Consider the following 12825-nt stretch of genomic DNA (forward strand, 5'->3'; position numbering starts at 1 on the left):
AATGACTTTGATAGCCAAGCGTCAGAGGTTGTTGTTGTTCACTGATAGCAATACAAAGTTCCTCCATTCATGATGGTGATTTCTGATCTAGCGGCTGTGTTTAGGGCTCCCGACCGAGGGATAAGCAAGACTCCGTGTTCTTGAGTTTGCATCGTTGGCAGCTCAAATCCCTAAAGCATTCACAAACTCCAGTCGTTGTTGTTTGGGGCTCCCGACCGAGGGATAAGCAAGACGCCATGTATCTTGAGTTTGTGCACCACTTGCACGACTCAAATCCCTAAAGCTGAACACTTACAATTCTTGTTTCCGAAATCTTCTTCCGAGAAGTAATCTGAAGTGTTCTGCAGGAACATATGCTAACGCTTGGTGTGTTTCCACTATGGGGAATTTGGTTGTTTGATTGGAGATTGTAAGCCATTCAAAGAAAAAGTTCAAGACCTGATTGACTCAAAGGCTATCATGTTCTCACTTGAAGGCCAAAATTGAAGTTCTCCTCCGACTCAGCGGATCTTCTGAAGCAATAAGTCCATACAAAGAGGATCTCCTCAACATTGGCAACTCTTAATTCATCATGCATGTTCATGTTTAAGCTTTCTTGCTTTGTTCAATATTGTTGCATGCAAAACTTGTTTGTTTTTTAACTATAATAATAATGCATTGGATATGTTTGTCTTGAAAAATCCATTCACTTTTGCTCTTATATATGTTTTTCTGTTTTTTGTGATACTTAACTCTTGTTAACAAAGCATGATAACTCCGTAGGGAGGATGATGGGCATAATACCTAAAACCTCAAATGGTATGCTTTTGAGTAGGACCCTGTTGATGATGTACATGCATTGTTTCAAATTCCCAAACACTGGAGATATAAGGGAGATAGACCTTCGTTAACCCTTCTGAGCCTTCGAAGTAGGAGTTTCTGTTCTCTATAAAAAAACCCTTATTTTTAACCCAGGGGCGGGTAGTATTCAGTTAACCTGATCAAGCATTCAAAATTCATCAGGAGTGTGCACCTAAGGATACAACAATGGTTATCCCTCGCATCAGGAGGACGAAACGTCAAAACCAAAACGGTTATCCCTCACCTCAGGAGGTTGAGACATCAAAATTATCCCTCACCTCCGGAGGTTGAGACCAACATCAAAGTCGCGGTGGTTATCCCTCATATCATGAGGTCAAAGGATGGTGATACCACAATGGTAATTCTTCATCTACCAAGAATTCAGGCAGTCACAATCACTTCCAATAAAGCAAAGGTAGTGCGGGATCACACGACTTGTCAAAAAAAAAAAAAAAGAAAGAAAAGAAAAAAAGAAAGAAAAAAGAAAAAAGGGAAAGAAAAAAAGGAAAAAAGGAAATGATAATGAAATTGTTAATCAAGGACAAAGTCGTGTGATGTTAAATTAGAGGATCAAGAAAGGTGAAGTGATTGCCGTGTCCAGAAGACCTCATTGACTCCTCAATCATTTCCAAACTCCTCTTGAAGGATGAATGCTCGCATCGAGTTAACTGAACATAGGACTGAAGAACATCATGAAGGGGGTGGGCACCAAATAATATTGAGCCTAAAAATCATTTTTTCTAAAAACCGTGAACCTGACCACGTTACAACCCTAAAAAGTTCTAACTGAAGCATGGGTTAATTCGAAGGCATATTGTAACGAGAATACGGTAAACTGACTCCTAGGAGATTTGCTAAACACTTGAGTTGGTATCACACCATCTTTCTTTCACAAAAAAATCGGTGTTACGACATCTTTTCAAAAAATTTCTTTAAACTTCAGGACAAACATACTCTTTGCATTAGAATTATATTTCTCATAATAAACATTTCTTTGCATACAAACAAGTGCTCGACATCAAGAAAGTTTCCATCATGAACTTCAGATGAAAAGTTTTATCCTCCTGAAGGACATGTTGTCTTCAGAACTCCGTTGAGTAGAGGCAGCAATATTTCAAAGTCTTATCACCCTCAGGGGCACAAAAGCATTTGAATACTTTGTCAAGCAAGTTTTCAATCAATCTGAGGCAATCAGGTCAAGATTCGAAGAATCTCTCAGAGTGTTGAATAATCAGGGGCATTCACCCAAGCATAGCTGAAGCTACCTACAATACAAGTCAGACAGGGGCATGGTGCCAAAATTCTTGATACTGGGGCAAGTCAGTTTGATATGAACAGATATCAGAAGGTTCTTACAAGACAAATTTCTTCAAGGTCCTTACAGGCTGGGGCAAAGCACTATGCATTGGCATTCTTTCCTCATCGGGAGGTGTTCAGTTTAAAGTTCATGTGTGAGCTAAACAACTTATGAACTTGAGAACCATCAGGGTCGTCATCCTCAATGGTTTGAAGCTGAAAGTCCAATCTTTAGTGGCATCTCTTTGCATTTTAGTGCGATTTTCAAAACCCTTCCAGAGGTTGCAACCGTTGGTTATCGGTATCCCTCAACCAGAGTCCTGTTATAGGGACATCGGAGTCCTTTGCTTTCCGACCCTCGAGTCGTGAGTTTCCAACCCTTATGTTGTGAGTCTTTTTCTTTCCGACTCTCGAGTCGTGAGTTTCCAACCCTCGTGTTGTGAGTTCTTTTCTTTCCGACCCTCGAGTCGTGAGTTTCCAACCCTTGTGTTGTGAGTCTTTTTCTTTCCGACCCTCGAGTCGTGAGTTTCCAACCCTCGTGTTGTGAGTTCTTTTGCTTTCTGACCCTCGAGTCGTGAGTTTCCAACCCTCGTGTTGTGAGTCTTTTGCTTTCTAACCCTCGAGTCGTGAGTTTCCAACCCTCGTGTTGTGAGTTCTTTGCTTTCCGACCCTCGAGTCGTGAGTTTCCAACCCTCGTGTTGTGAGTTCTTTGCTTTCCGACCCTCGAGTCGTGAGTTTGAGTCTTTTGATTTCCGACCCTCGAGTTGTGAGTTTCCAACCCTTGTGTTGTGAGTCTTTTGATTTCCGACCCTCGAGTCGTGATTTTGATTCCTTTCCGACCCTCGAGTCGTGAGTTTGATTCCTTTCTGACCCTCGTGTCGTGAGTTTATCTCCTTTCCGACCCTCGTGTCGTGAGTTTATCTCCTTTCTGACCCTCGAGTCGTGAGTTTGATTCCTTTCTGACCCTCGAGTCGTGAGTTTGATTCCTCTCCGACCCTCGAGTCGTGAGTTTGTCTCCTTTCTGACCCTCGTGTCGTGAGTTTGTCTCCTTTCCGACCCTCGAGTCGTGAGTTTGTCTCCTTTCCGACCCTCGAGTCGTGAGTTTGTCTCTTTTCCGATCCTCGAGTCGTGAGTTTGTCTCCTTTCCGACCCTCGTGTCATGAGTTTGTTTCCTTTCCGACCCTCGTGTCGTGAGTTTACCTCCTTTCCGACCCTCGTGTCGTGAGTTTGATTCCTTTCTGACCCTCGAGTCGTGAGTTTGATTCCTTTCCGACCCTCGTGTCGTGAGTTTGATTCCTTTCCGACCCTCGAGTCATGAGTTTGATTCCTTTCTATCCCTCGTGTCGTGAGTTTGATTCCTTTCCGACCCTCGTGTTGGAGTTTGATTCCTTTCTGACCCTCGAGTCGTGAGTTTGATTCCTTTTTGACCCTCGTGTCGTGAGTTTGATTCCTTTCCGACCCTCGTGTCGTGAGTTTGATTCCTTTCCGACCCTCGAGTCGTGAGTTTGATTCCTTTCTGACCCTCGAGTCGTGAGTTTGATTCCTTTCCGACCCTCGTGTCGTGAGTTTGATTCCTTTCCGACCCTCGTGTCGTGAGTTTGATTCCTTTCCGACCCTCGTGTCGTGAGTTTATCTCCTTTCCGACCCTCGTGTCGTGAGTTTATCTCCTTTCCGACCCTCGTGTCGTGAGTTTGATTCCTTTCCGACCCTCGTGTCGTGAGTTTGATTCCTTTCCGACCCTCGAGTGTGAGTTTCCGAGCCTCGTGTCGTGGATTTCCAACAATTACGGATAGTTGTCACATACACCCTAATGTGTTTATAAGCCCATTACTTGTTGGCATCTTTACAATCAACATGAATATGCAGAACACTGTGAAAGCCAATGCATGTTTGGTCCCTTTGAAGTCAACACTTGCTTGACCCCTTAAGCCCACTTCCTGATGGCATTCTCTTGGAGAACCAATGCCTGTTTGATGCTCTAGCCGATACTTGTTTGGTGTTCTAATCACTGCTTGCTTGCCAACTCGTGAATCCATTGCTTGTTTGGAAAGTTTCAAGCTTAGATGTATGATAATCTGTTTGCTCTTGCATTTGCCCATTGTGGGTGAGCATTACTATCCTCTTTCCAATGAGGAAACCATAGAAGACGCTATGTCTATGTCCTGGGGCATTTTCATCTGTCTATCTCGCAGGTACATTCTTTCGAGTACACCATGCTAGCGCGTTGGTGGATCTAGCCAAGTAAGAGATTCTCATTCCCCAGCTGAGTGCATCCAGATGAGGTTTTCTTTGTTCCAAGATTCTCATCTCCTCAGCAAAGCACATCTCAATGCAATCTCCGTGCTTCAGAAGCCCTATTCCCCGGTGGAATGTCTTCTCCCCAGTTGAATCATGATTGAATGGTATCCGATTCTCCAGCGAGCTCTTAATGAGGTTCCTTGTCCGAGTTCCTCATTTTCCCCAGAAGAGTATTTCTCTCCCTAACAGATTGACCTGTTTTCCCCAGGAGAATCGTCTTATTCCCCATTGGAGTTGTCTTAACAAGAGGTTCTTATGCCGAGTTCCTTATCCCTAGCGTATTTCTTATCTCCTCAGTGTATCGTTATGCAGAAGTATTCATCTTCCCCAATGAGTCTTTCTTTAGCAGAGATTCACATGCATCCTCAGTAGAATCTGTGTTCTTCAAGGATTTCCCCAGCGGAATGCGTTATGCACAAGCAAGTTGGTCACTCCCCATCAGAGTTGTCTTCATGACTTGCTCTTATCTCCACATCCCCAGAGTGTCGAGAATTTGCTTCTCCAGTGAAATTTCCAGGGTATTCCCCAAGTAGTTAATTGGGATGTTCATATCCCCAAGTAGGATTTATTCCCCAGCCAGAGCTCGCATCTAGATTTGATTGTCTCCAGCAGATTTTCGATCCATCTTTGCCAGCTCGCAGTTTGTAACCCTTGGTCACTCATCTTGTCCTCCCCACAGAGTTCCACACTCTCTCCAGGACTTTTTCAGCAATTCAGTGCTCCTCCATTGTCTCCCTAAGCAACGTTCGAATCATGCATCATTCGCATTACATTCTCAAAGCGTATAGCGTCTTCCTTCTCGGGAACGTTATTCCATATACATTCATACATGCATCATGCATAAATCATATCATATCTGTTTCTTTCTGCAGGAAAGTTATCCAGATTCAAATGCCTCCCAGAGAGCAACTCGCCTAATCATTACAGGCGCTCATCCTGATGTTTAAATCAGAAGAAGTTTGTCTCCCTCTCCTTGAAATTGTCAGATCAGATGAAAGCTTACTTATTCTCGATGCCCAAATCAATTGAAGTTTTTTCTCCCTGCTTGCGGGGTGGTACATTCCTTCTTATTGCAAGTTGGAATCTTCTATTGGTCAAGAGCGCAAATTTTCGAGTTCATTCTGGTATTCAATCTCCTTCCACCTCAACGGTTCGAAACATTCGTTACTCACTCGTCAGGTCCAAGAAGTTTGAATAGGGGCAGTTGTTGCACCCCAAAATTTGTCCTCTTTATTTGAGCTATAAGTTAATAATGACGTTTATTTCGTCATTCAAAAATTGAAGAAAATCAATAAAAAGTTCTTGTGGTTTTAAAGAAGCGCAATGTGAAAAATGGTTTAAACAGTGGAGATACGAGAAATTTCGCAAGTCTTAGTGAGAAGGTGATATGAGCTGAGTCCCCGACTGTTTCGACGATATCTACAACTTTCGTGTTCGGCTCGGAAGCCAATTCTTTGAGGAAGGTTGCCAGATTTGCAAATTACTTGAGGTTTCGCAATGAAAAGAGGTGCTGAATGTAGGGTTTCGGATCTCAGAAAATTCATATCTCACAATCCGCTCGTCGGATTTGCTTGAAAATTTAACTGGAGTTCCGTACCATCATTACCAAGATTTTATATGTTCGGACCGAAGTCCAACTATGCACTGAAAACTCCCAGCATTTTAAGGATCGCCGTGTTGTCTCGGTAAAAAGTGTAGGGTTTCGGATCTCAGAAAATTCATATCTCACAAAATTCTGCACAGTCGCACCAGATGAGCCGATATTTCTCGTCATTCAAACGCGCATAATTTCCTCACCGTTTGTCGGATTGAGACGATTCTCGCGGCTACGAGTCTCAAGTTTGGTCATCTGCGCAGTGATGTTCGTTTTATTTCCGAATTTCACACCGAGTGACATTTCCCCGAAGATGAGCAAAAGAAGAGATACGTCGGGGGCATTTTTGACATTCCACCACTTATCCTATATAAACAATTTTCCCTCCTTTTCTCCCATAATTTCAATTTCACCCAAAATTCTCAATTTTTCTCTCTCACTTCACAAACAAAAATTCAATTTTCTCTCCCTTCTCTCTAGAATCAAAACACCAAAAATTGTAAAAAAAACTCAAGAACACCATGAACTACATAGCATTCCTCAAGAACACGTAAACAAAAATCTCAGATATACTTCTCAATTCTCCTTTTCCGATCGTACCATTGCTAGTCCCCGCGGCCGACGTCTTGCCGGCGCCGATCACCACCTCACACTGTTATCTCCTCCACGTGGCACCGTGAACCTCCGCGAAGCGCTTCTCCTCCGTCTACGCAAGACAGATCATACGCTTCCGACTCCTTCGCGTGTCCCTCCGTTGATCCTCTGCGCACCACCGCGACATCGACGACGTGTCTTCTCCGATTGCTACTCCGAGCCTCTTTTGATCTTTGGTACAAGTTCTAAATTCTCGATTATGTGATATTGATGCACTTTATGGTTAATTGATATAGTGCTTAGATATTGATATTAGGTTGTTGATAATTACATGAAATTGAATGTTGATTGTTAGTTGTTGTTAATGATGCTTGTAGTTCTTGACTAAGGAGGAGAATTGAAGTACTGTCCATTAGTGTCGAACTGTGAATATAATTGTTGATTTATTTGTTATGGTTGAGTAATAGTTGATGTTAGATTTGTGATGATGTTGAAGATTATGGTTACTAATTAGTGAAGGTGCTTGAGCTAGTGATAATATTGTCGTTGAAGTATGTGTTGTTGAAGCGAAAGATGGTTATGGCATGATTGTTGTTATTAGTTATTGACTTTACTCATGAGCTGTTGATGCTAATTTGAATATGCATAATGCTGAGAATTTGTTTGAAGTTTGGCATTGATGATAGTGGAATGAATAATTTTGGCATTGGTGTTGTTCTTAATTGTTGGATAAAAAAGCATGAGGTTGATAATTGATTGTTGTTGATGATGTAGTCTTGATTGATGCACACCGATGCACATTACTTGTTTGTTGAATTAATTGTATGAAGATTTGTCTCTTGGTTGTGACTAATGGCTCTAAGCTTTGTGGTGTATTGATGATATTTGAAAATGTTAAACAAGTGGATTACTACCTTTGTTGTTAGTTGCTGTCTTGCTACTTAAAGATCACACTTCATGTTAATTCTAACTTGTGAGTTTGTATGTCATCTGGTATTAGGTATCATGAATTGTTGCTTTGGGTCTATGTGTGTGCTTCAATGAGCTGTTGGGACTGTTTTAAAAGTATCATAGTGCAGAATTTTAGCTTAAATGTGTAGTGTTTGGTTGATAAATAGTGCAGTTTTTTTAATGTTGTTGTACTAATTCTTGAGTGATAATGCAGAATGTTAAAGAAAAGAGAAAGTGATGATGTTGATACTTGTTGAAATTGTGTGATAGCTTAGGATTCACGGGGATTAATGCGATATTTGAAAATGCCTCATGAAAATACTTAGAAAATATATGAATAAAGTGTTGTTAGGTTCTAATTGTCAATTGTTATATATGGCATGATTTTTTAGACTAGTTGGAATTGTTTTGAAACTCTAATGATGCTGAATTTTGGTTGAGTTAATTGTTGTTGCTTTTCATTGCTTTTTGACTCATAAAAGTGTGGAAATTGAAGGAAACTTGTTATGTACTTGGCTTGTTGCTTAATTGTTGCTACTTGTTGCTTTGATATCACTTGAAAACTTGTTTTGTGCACCAAAATTCCACTTGCAAATGTGTACTCTTTTATGCTAATTACCATGAGGTTTTGCAATGAGTGTGGACATGTTTTATAAGCCTTTTGGGACTGGTTTTTGTGATATTATAGTGCAGCAAATTCATTGGTGTCAACTACACTTCATTTCCATAACTCATGAAAATTTGGCTTTTTGAAGCATATTTTGGCATAAAATTTGTGTTGTTGATTTGTTGTTCTTCAAAATGATAATGTGATTGTCTGGTATGCTATTGGATGTGTATGAATGCTGTAACATTCTGTCACGCTTTGCTTTGTTGCGTTTCTACCGGATTTTCCAAAATACACGCGTCGTGTCGGTCTCACTTCAAAACGTCATAACTCTTGAACCATGTGGACTTTTAGCGAATGTGAATAATGTTTTTCATACGTAATAATATTTTCGGAGCTGTTTGTGGGGATTATTTTCAGTTTTGACCGACTTTTTTTTACCGTTTTCGCTACTGCCCTTGTTTCGAAACTCGCACTTCCGGGCCGATTTTGTAAATTCTGATTGCATATTTGACTTCTTTAGCACGTTTTAACCTTGCAATAAAATTTTGGTTTAATTTCGACAAGTTTATTTTTTTATCGTTTTTGTCCGGTTTCGCCGTTTCGGTGTACCGTTGTGCATGTAAATACTTGTTCTGACTTTCGTAGTTTTAGTGTACATATTTGATTTGCTTTTGAATACTATCCCATGTTTTTTCTTGTTTGCTTTTGTTATGTTTTCACTTTCTATTCCGTTATCCATTTCCGGTTTAGCTTATAATTCAATAACGCAATTCCGATTGCGGTGTCTTGTTATCTCTAACGTGTGTGCTAGTATGCAAGGCAACATGGAGGCTCTGGTCGATACCCGCTCTCATGTTCCGCTTTATTTGCGGGACACGACATTTATTCTCTCTCTGATTCGCGTTTCTACACGCATCCTTTATCATTATGCTTGCTTGTCCGGATTTCTGTTTCCCTTGCAGGTGTATGGTATTCGTTGTGCCCGATGCACACGTTGGCGCGTGATTTACTTTCATCGCGCCGACTCTTGATTGCTTATGCGGATTTTAATCGGAGTGCTGACATATTTGCTGTTGCTTTTGCTAGCTCGCTCGCGGGATCCTAGTTTCTTTGCTTTTCCTCGCTACAGTTTACGGATCATCATCCGTTTGGTATTGACTCCATTTCATTTTATTTTTTTCCGCACTCTATCACTTTTTGCATCATCCTTTAACATGAGAAGTAGGACCTAGACATGCATCTGGCCAAGCCCTCGAAAGAGGCTCTGTTTTTGTTGGTGTGTTTATATTTGTGCTTTGCGGCAGTGAGTCACGGTGTAATAAGTCCTATATGGCACTCCGTTAAGTCCTCATGGAAGGCACGCGGGAAGGGTTAGCAATCAACCCCCGCCCAGTCTCATCGAGTCCGTTCGATACGCGCACGCTACGCGTTGCTCGCTTTCGAACTTGCACAAGATCTTGTTATCGAGTATGTCAGGAAAAGGGTTCATGCAATCGGACCCCCGCCTTTTCTATAGCTCGCGTCGCTCGACGTTGATGCTCGGTGTACGCACGCACTGTTTTCCTTTACGATCCGTGACGACTTGGTTGCTGAGAGGGACTCGCTCCTCTTGTCTATGGCCCAATCATTTTCACGAGGTCTAATGCTTGGTTGACTTGGGTTGAGCTGCTCCCCTTGGCTATGGCGGGACCGCTTTTCTACCATTCGGTCAGTACCGCTGGTTTGTTTGCTTTACGAGCGGAGCTTGTTTGTGTGATATACTTGTTTGCCTTCCCTTTTCCGCGTAGGTTGCTAGTTTAGTTTAGACTTGTACCCTTTGTATGATAACATTAGGTAGCAAGCTTTCCCCCTTAGCTTAGGTCTTCCTCATGCATTCTTTAAAACACAAACCACACTCTTTGATTTTCTTTTCTTAAGAGCTTGTTATTTTTGCTCCATTCCCAAGCATAAGTCTCCAAAGGTCGAGCAGCGGAGTGCGAATGTAACTCGTTCACCTAAAAAACACAAAACAAACAGAAACTAGTTAGCCGAGCTACGGTAGCTCTAATTCTGCAAAACAGATACGTAGGCAGCGGGGTAGGGCCCGTGCGAGCACAATTCTTTCTTTTCCCTACATTTTGCATGCATTTTAGTCTAGATTAGCGTAGATTTGTAACACACCCATAGTTTTAGACACAGGCGTGGATACCATCGAGTACGATGGGCGCGAGGGGTGCTAACACCTTCCCCTCGCATAACCGACTCCTTTACCCTTTTTCTCTGGTCGTGAGACCGTTGCTTTGTTTTGTGGTTTGCTGGCATTCCCTTCCTTTTCAGGATAAATATGTTAGTGGCGACTCTGTTAATTTTCGCGGTAGCGACAACACTCCATTTTGATAATAATATCACGGATAAATGCATGTACCATAACCTGCATATATTAGGATGAATTGATTAAAAAAATTATTAATTAAATAAAAATTTATAATTAATACAAATAAATTAGATAAACTTACTAGGGTTGCTTTCAACAATGAGACCCATTCCACCAAAATAGCAACTGGATTCAGTTCTACCATGTTTCGCATAATACATGTTCATCACGGCCAACGCGTGAGTATTGTCAAGATAGAAACATATTCCTCCGGGCTGAATAAAACCACAATCACCAAGGACACTGCAAGCATACTCTATAACGGCCCTTAGGTCTGCTTGCTCATTGCTTTTAGCGACGCACCATGTCTATTGAAGAAAAGGCAAAAGCAATATATTAACATATGAAAAGCACAAGAAGTGCAACATTACACCAGAGGGAAATTCCTCATTATAGAACAAAAACTACAAATCTACCAACAAATCCACCCTATCTACCAATTAAGAAGATTGTGTTTGAGTCTTTTTACCTTTCCCTCCACTTTATCTCCGACTGCCATGAGAATCACAAGAAGGATGAACATGCTCCACTTCATTGCTTCAAATTTGTGCTTTGTGATGTAAATTATGAATTTGTGCTTTGTGATCTAAATTTTGAATTCACTCACACTATTTATATAAGAAGTCATCACTTTGCGTGTGATTTTTTTCTTGCGTGCGTGCGAATATTTTCTTGCGTGATAGATTTTGAATATCTTAAAATGTAAATTATATATATTAATAGCTATAGATTTTGTTTTAAGAAATAGTTGTAGCTTAATTTACTTATTTATATGGTCTAATTATTCTTCCGACCCTTTATTTATCATGCTCACGAGAATGATTCTCTTTTTTTTTAAAATATAATTATGTGTAATATCTTAAAATGGTAAAACCAAAGTTTCACACGCAAGAAAAAATTAAAACGCAAAGTGATGACTTCTTATATATATAAATAGTGTGAGTGAATTCATAATTTACATCTCAATGCACAAATTCATAATTTACATCACAAAGCACAAAGTTGAAGCAATGAAGAGCCGGGAAAGGTAAAAAAAACTCAAACAAATCCTTCTTATGATTCTCATGGTAGTCGGAGATAAAGTGGAGTCTACGGAGCCGGGAAAGGTAAGAAAACTCAAACAGATCCTTTTAGCTACGCACCATGTCTATAAATAAATTACATTTCAACTTTAATGGAATTTACGTATTCTATAAGTAGTAGGTGTACTCTATTTTGATAATAATATCACGGATAAATGCATGTACCATAACCTGCATATATTAGGATGAATTGATTAAAAAAAATTATTAATTAAATAAAAATTATAATTAATACAAATAAATTAGATAAACTTACTAGGGTTGCTTTCAACAATGAGACCCATTCCACCAAAATAGCAACTAGATTCAGTTCTACCATGTTTCCCATAATACATGTTCATCACGGCCAACGCGTGAGTATTGTCAGGATAGAAACATATTCCTCCGGGCTGAATAAAACCACAATCACCAAGGACACTGCAAGAAACACTGCAAGTCTAATACCTCACATAAATTCATGTTAATCAACAAATTTAAACCAAAACAAGTGTCTTACAAGAACAAGTTAAATTAGCTCAAACTAGATTAGACAAGTATCAAAGTGTGAATGAAGTTAGAAACATACTTGTTATGTAAACAATTGATCAAATTCAGAATGTAATAGACCTCTAAGAGGTACTAAAACATATAAGAGATCATGTTAAAAGCTTCTCACAAAATTACAAGTCACAACAACAAGTTATGTCACAATTGTCAACCAAAAACCAACTATTTACATGTTGAAAGAAAGATTCAATTAAGGCAAAAAGAAGTGATTTAAAAATCCCAAATTATAGGTCCTAATACATCTAAAAGTTCATTGTTATGTACACAAAAAGATCCAAAAAAAATTGCACAAGTGCACTTCCAATTATGAGCAACATACAAACTAGTGGCATTTACAAACACACATGAACCAAGCCCTAAAGACTCAAACCAAAACCTAATAAAAAATTAGAATTAAAATTTTATTTTTGGTACATCAGATCATACATGAGTCCACTGAATGCACACAAAAAATTGAAGCAAAATTCATTACTTAAAGCCTCTAATCAATTCAATTTGCAAAATGTGTCAAAACCAAAGCAATTATGAACATATGTAAGGAAAAGCTTAATGAAAAATATCAAATCAAATTAAAAAAATCCACAAAAAATATCAAAAATTT

The sequence above is a fragment of the Vicia villosa genome, linkage group LG5, assembly GCF_029867415.1.
Source record: "Vicia villosa cultivar HV-30 ecotype Madison, WI linkage group LG5, Vvil1.0, whole genome shotgun sequence".
Lineage (NCBI taxonomy): Eukaryota > Viridiplantae > Streptophyta > Magnoliopsida > Fabales > Fabaceae > Vicia > Vicia villosa.